Source organism: Oryx dammah, unplaced genomic scaffold (genome assembly GCF_014754425.2).
Source record: "Oryx dammah isolate SB20612 unplaced genomic scaffold, SCBI_Odam_1.1 HiC_scaffold_16, whole genome shotgun sequence".
Lineage (NCBI taxonomy): Eukaryota > Metazoa > Chordata > Mammalia > Artiodactyla > Bovidae > Oryx > Oryx dammah.
In genome coordinates, this window is record NW_024070200.1 from 22380804 (window position 1) to 22386875 (window position 6072).

Genomic DNA, 6072 nt, shown 5'->3' on the forward strand with positions numbered 1-6072 from the left:
ATATTTTATAATAGAACTTTTGAACAAAACCTAAGTAAAGCATTTGAGCAGAGACAACTGATTTCCATTACAATCAGCCTCTCAAGATTAACAACTGGTTCTGCTGTTGAAGTTGACACACATCAAATACTCTGGTGTGCAGGTGTCCCTGTTTTCTCATTGGAGAGCTGGTAGTATAATCTTCAGTGGATGCATGATCCCCAACAATGAGGAGTTTCTCTGAAAGCTGCCACCAGTTAAAGATTCATTTTTAAAACCCAAGAGTGGTCAATCCAGGTAGGGCTCATGTTTTCCTCCTCAGCTTTATAGACACAAAGTAAACATCTTGTAAGCTCTGTCCTGTGCAAGAAACCATCTTTTATTAGTCATGCACTTTTAATTCCAGTTTTAATTTTAGTTTTTAACTATATCTGATTAGGGGTGTGTCCTGATTTTAGTTATTCAGTTCACCTTGCTTTCATTTTGGGATTTAAACTTCCATTAGAATAACTACAGTAGGCTTTTAACTTTAATGTAATTTTATGTAATGCTACCAAATAACAATACCTAATATTTACTTAGTGCTCTTTCTTAAGGCTTGAAGTATTTAATGTGCTTTTACTTATTTAATCCTTATCCTGTGAAGAATATTAGAAGTAGGCCTTATTATCTCCATTTTATAGGTAAAGAAATCGAGTCATGAAGTAGTCAGGGAGTTTGTGAATGTTCTGAGTTCCAAGTGCACTTTTGATGATTTTTCAGTTTCCCTGCCTTCCCTTCTCAAGGGACCTTGTTGCCTTGCAATATACTATAAATACATTATACAGTGTATAGTTTTACTATTCTCAGGCCCATCAAGTTTAATGGGGTAGCCTGGCATGGTTCCTAGAGCAGGATCATGTACATGATAAATATTACTTTAGAAGTTGATGGATTTTGGCTTGAACATGCTTTACAGTTAACAAACGTAACAAAAGGGAACATGTGCCATTTTGTTTTGTTTCTCTAGCACCTAATGTGGTGCCTGGCACATAGTAGGCACTCAACAAATATTTGTTAAACGAAAACATCTCATTAAAAAAGTAGCATGATAAAGAACCAGACTATTAAGACAAATAAAAGGAAGTACTACTTTACTCAGCAGGAAGTGCTTAAATAGGACAACCTATCTCCACCATAAATCCTTTGGTTCTTGTTGAGGATCAGCTGCTGATCTGGGTAGAATGTAGCTCCAACCAAGTGTGTTGACTTATGGGGTTATTGATCCTAGAGCTGAAAGGGCCATTTGAAATCATTTAAGCCTTCTCTTCAAAAAAAATTTTTAATAGAGGAGGAAATTGAGGTTGTATTTCATTTTGCCTTTTAGAAACAGAAATTACGAAACAGAAAAATTTACTTTTAAATTGTTTCATTGAGTTATCTGGGAGGCATATATTTTTTCTTACTTATATGGAAAATTTTGCCAGATTGAGGTGCAGAAAGTTTAATGACTCTTTGGGATTACATGGAGACTCTATGGCATAATCCAAAAGGAATTCTATTTTTTGGCTATTTCATAGCAAATGGAGACTACTGTCAGAAACATCTATTTCAAAATATCATGTCTCATATTACAAAACATCTCTAATTAGCTCAAAATACATGGTAAAATTCTCAAAAATCCTTGAAAATTAGTTTAATTTTAATTTGCCACCACCACAGAATGACACAGAGCAAAATTCTGAGAGCATTCTAGTTGCCACTCATTATGTACAGTTAACAAACCTTGTGAATTCTAATTCCAAGTCTTTTAAATTTATCTGAATTACTGCATTAGACTCTTAACCACACCCCTCTCCTTTCTATATCCCTCCTTTAAACAATTTCCCACAACTAAGGTTTCTAACATATAACCCCAGTGTTTCTTTTCTGGCTTATATCTTGTGATGACTTCCCATTGCCTACACAATTCAGTATAATGTCCTTCTCAGAGCCTCCCATCTTCTGGCTTCTGACCATCATATCAGCCTCACATTCTGCTGTTCAGAGTATAAAACATTCACCACATTGATTTATGTATGCTTCCTAAACTCTCTACTTCTACATTTTTGCGAAAGCTTATCCATCTGCTAAGATACTTTTGTCTCCACTCTATCTGCTGGATTATCCTCATATGTGTTATGGTAACCTCTGACAAGCTTCTCATTTGCCTCTAGTTTGAACTGTGTGCCCCTCCTCAGAGAAACAGCTTTATACTCACAGTTGGAAGTAATATTTATGATTTTCACTGCATACATGAAAATATCATGGCTTTCAATAACCCATTTATTTCCCTCCAGGAATGTGCAATTGAGGCCTGATATGTGTCAGGTGTCATCACAGTCTCCCTTGCTTTAAATAAGGGACCCAGGAAATTAACTCAGGGTGCACTGAACTCACAAGTGGACAAGCAAATGAGTCCATGGGAGTCTGAAGGAGAGATGTCAAAATTAGATAGACAAAATGGCTGAGTCCCTTTGCTGTTCACCTGAAACTGTCACAACATTGTTCATCAGTTATAGTCCAACACAAAATAAAAAGTTTAATAAAAAACAACAACAAAAATTCAAAATGATGAGAAAAATTAGATAGGCCGGTTCAGGGAAACCTTTCTAAAAAGCGGTGATTTTTGAGCTGAATTTCAAAGAACAAGTAGGAGTTAGACAGCAGAGGGATGCATGTTATAAGCAGAATGCAAAGCATTTGGATAAATCAGTGCAGAGGTACCTAACTCCCTCTGATGGCTACAAGAGGTTTAATTTGATAGGAGGGACATAGGAGATGGTAGGGGATGAGACTTGAGAGGCAGGAGGAGGCCTGAACATACAGACCCTCATGTGTTAGATTGAGGAATTTAAAATTCATATAACTGTTACTGAGAGATATTGAAGGATTTTAGATAGAAAGACGAGAGGATTTTGCTGTAAAAAGATTATTAGGATAATAATGTGAAAGATAGCTAGCTATGAAGTGGGTTTAGAGGGTCTGAGGGAAGTGATATTGTCTCATTTAGACGAGAAGTTCAAATGTCATATAAGGCAATGACAATGTGGATGAGGAGGAGTACATAGAATCAAGTGATATTAGGAAGGTAAACTGGAGAACTTGGTGATTGGATAAGGGGCCTGAAAGAATGGGGAGGATTTAACATGACTCGGTTTTCTGATTTTAGCAACTTGTGGAAAAGTGGTTCCTACTTTATTCTAAAATCTCACTGTTTCTTTAAATGTTCAACAGTAGAATAATGTTAAATGTTTTTCTGAAAACCTGATTATTGGTGGTTTTATGCTGTGTTTTTTAGCTTGCCAGAACTGAATGGCTTAAGACAACAATTTCTTAATATTTCTTCTGTTGGCAATGGTTTGATAAACTCAGCAAGGTGTTTCTCCCTTGGGGTGCAGCTAGATGCAGGTAGGGCTAGAGCCATCTGAAGGCGTCTTAACTCACGTATCTGATTCCAGGCTGTAAGGACTGGTTGGACATTTCTCTCTCAAGAGGCCTCTGTGCGTGGCTGTGTTGGGTTTCTACACAGCATGGTACTCTGAACTTCTTACAGAGTAGTTGCTTCCCCCAGAAGTGATTGTTCCAAGAAGCCAAGTGAGAGCTGCAAGTCGTCTTAGAACCTAATCTGAGAAGTTACATAGTGTTATATTCTATTGATCATGGTAGTTATAGACCAGCTGAGATTCAAGAACATAGAAGAAGTGACTCCAACTTTCAAAGAAGTAATGGTTACACATAAATGGTTAGCCATCTTGGAGAAAAGCTATGTTATAACCTCTTGTCATAGTCCTTTTTAAGTGAATCAAGGTTTTCCCTTGATTCACTTTCACCATTTCCCCTTAAATTTTTTTTCTCTGTCCTAATGGTAAAGGAATTACAGAACCATTTTTTATTTAGAAACACAAAATGTTTTCCAGCATCCAGTGTTTACATGATGTTTATTCTGTTCAACATGATAGCCAAGCCTGCTAATTCTAACCTATATGATTCCTATCACTTTTCCATAGCCACACACCCCCAAATCTTCTTTTATCTAATATTCTCTAATTAGAAACAGACTTACCTTTTAAGAAGAAAAAAAATAATTGCAATGTTTACTTTCCCCATTTTTCTCCAAGATAGGAATAGTCAATGAACTAAAGCAATGAAAAACACATTGAAAACAGAATATCTCTATAAAAGGCTCTGTTTTAGCTACTTAAGGTGGGAGTCTAATTCTCTACCATTTTAATAGGAGCAAAAGTCCCATGAACTGTGAGTGGAATATTTTGGTATTCATTTGACAAATATTTATTATAGGCCACTGTGTCCAGGCATCTTGCTTGGTAGAATTGCTTACTCTTACAAGAATATTCAGAGAAGGCGATGGCACCCCACTCCAGTACTCTTGCCTGGGAAATCCCATGAATGGAGGAGCCTAGTAGGCTGCAGTCCATGGGGTCGTGAAGAGTTGGACACAACTGAGTGACTTCACTTTCACTTTTCACTTTCCTGCATTGGAGAAGGAAATGGCAACCCACTCCAGTGTTCTTGCCCGGAGAATCCCAGGGATGGGGGAGCCTGGTGGGCTGCCGTCTACGGGTTCGCACAGGGTCGGACATGACTGAAGTGATTTAGCAGCAACAGCAGCAGCACAAGAATATTCTTGCTTGTTTGAAGTGAAGTCGTTCAGTCGTGTCCGACTCTTTGTGACCCCATGGACTGTAGCCTACCAGGTTCCTCTGTCCGTGGAATTTTCCAGGCAAGAGTACTGGAGTGGGTTGCCATTTCCTTCTCCATCTTGCTTGTTTAGAGCAGTTTTTATCTTTTATGATGACCTTACATGGTGTTAGGTACTAAATTACCATTACTTGGAAGTTTTTGTAAAACATAATGATGCTAATATAGCTACTCCTGATATGTCAATGGAGTCATATGAGACTGTTTTATGGTGACTTCATGTTTTGAAAAAATGCTCCAAAATAATAAATTCCATTTCCATTTTCTCTGTATAATTATTTCTAACAAACCTGCCATTATGCAGGATGAGGGAACTCTTTCTTCACTTCCATTTAAGTGCTGTTGATATTTATAGTGTTAGTTTTTCCTGCAAATAAACTCCTTGAACAACTGGGCAAACTGTTCACATTTCTCCACAGTGATTCTTAGCCAGGAAAATGGGGTACATTTTAAGAAGAGGATTTTCTTAGCAGGGATTTTGTTCTGATTGAATAACCAGATGGAGAGTCACGGATTTGAAAATGTTTAGCTGAGTAGTTCGGCATTCTCGACTGGGTTCCACAGTAGGATGCCAAATAAAAATCACAATTTAAGCTGTTATGAATTAATGAGAGTCTGCGATACACATACCTACTCATTCTAACCCAGACCCTAAACACGCATGCATTGTGGATAAATACGTTGGAGGATAAACACAGATCCATAATGTACAACATTATCCTCCCATTAGTTAACCATGGTGAAGTTTGGAAAAGTGCTTCCATTATTTTTTAAAAAACACAACACTCTACTTACAAGCTTAATCCTACCATAAAAGTTGATTGAAATCTGGCAAAAAATAAAATAAATAGTAATCAAATTAACTGCATTTTATTTAAAAGCAAAGCCATCACGTTTAATGTTTCTGGCATTATTCCGTAAGTAAATTAGTCCTCTTTGGAGTACCTGTTTATTTTTCACATGTGACTATTATAAATTCTTATGCTGTGACTGTTTCCAGGACTTAGGAATTACTCTGAGTTGTTTTAAAGATAAGGGTATCAACTCAATGTTGTCATAATGAGACAAACTATATCAGGAGGGAAAACTGCTCCCTGGGAAAGATTAGATGCTTTAGGAAGTCAGCATTAATGCTTCTGGGTCTCTGAGGTGTCATTAAGAAGTCAGTGTTTTAGGACCTTAGCTTCCATTGCCTCAAGTTGTGTGCTGGGTCCCAGTAATTCCTAATGAAGGCTGGTTTCTACACAGTAAAGAAAATAGGAAGACTTGCCCCGCCCCAAATATTTGCTCATACACCACTCCTGAGGCTATTAGCTGTTGAATCTGTGATTTCAGAGACCAGGGAGTTCATTA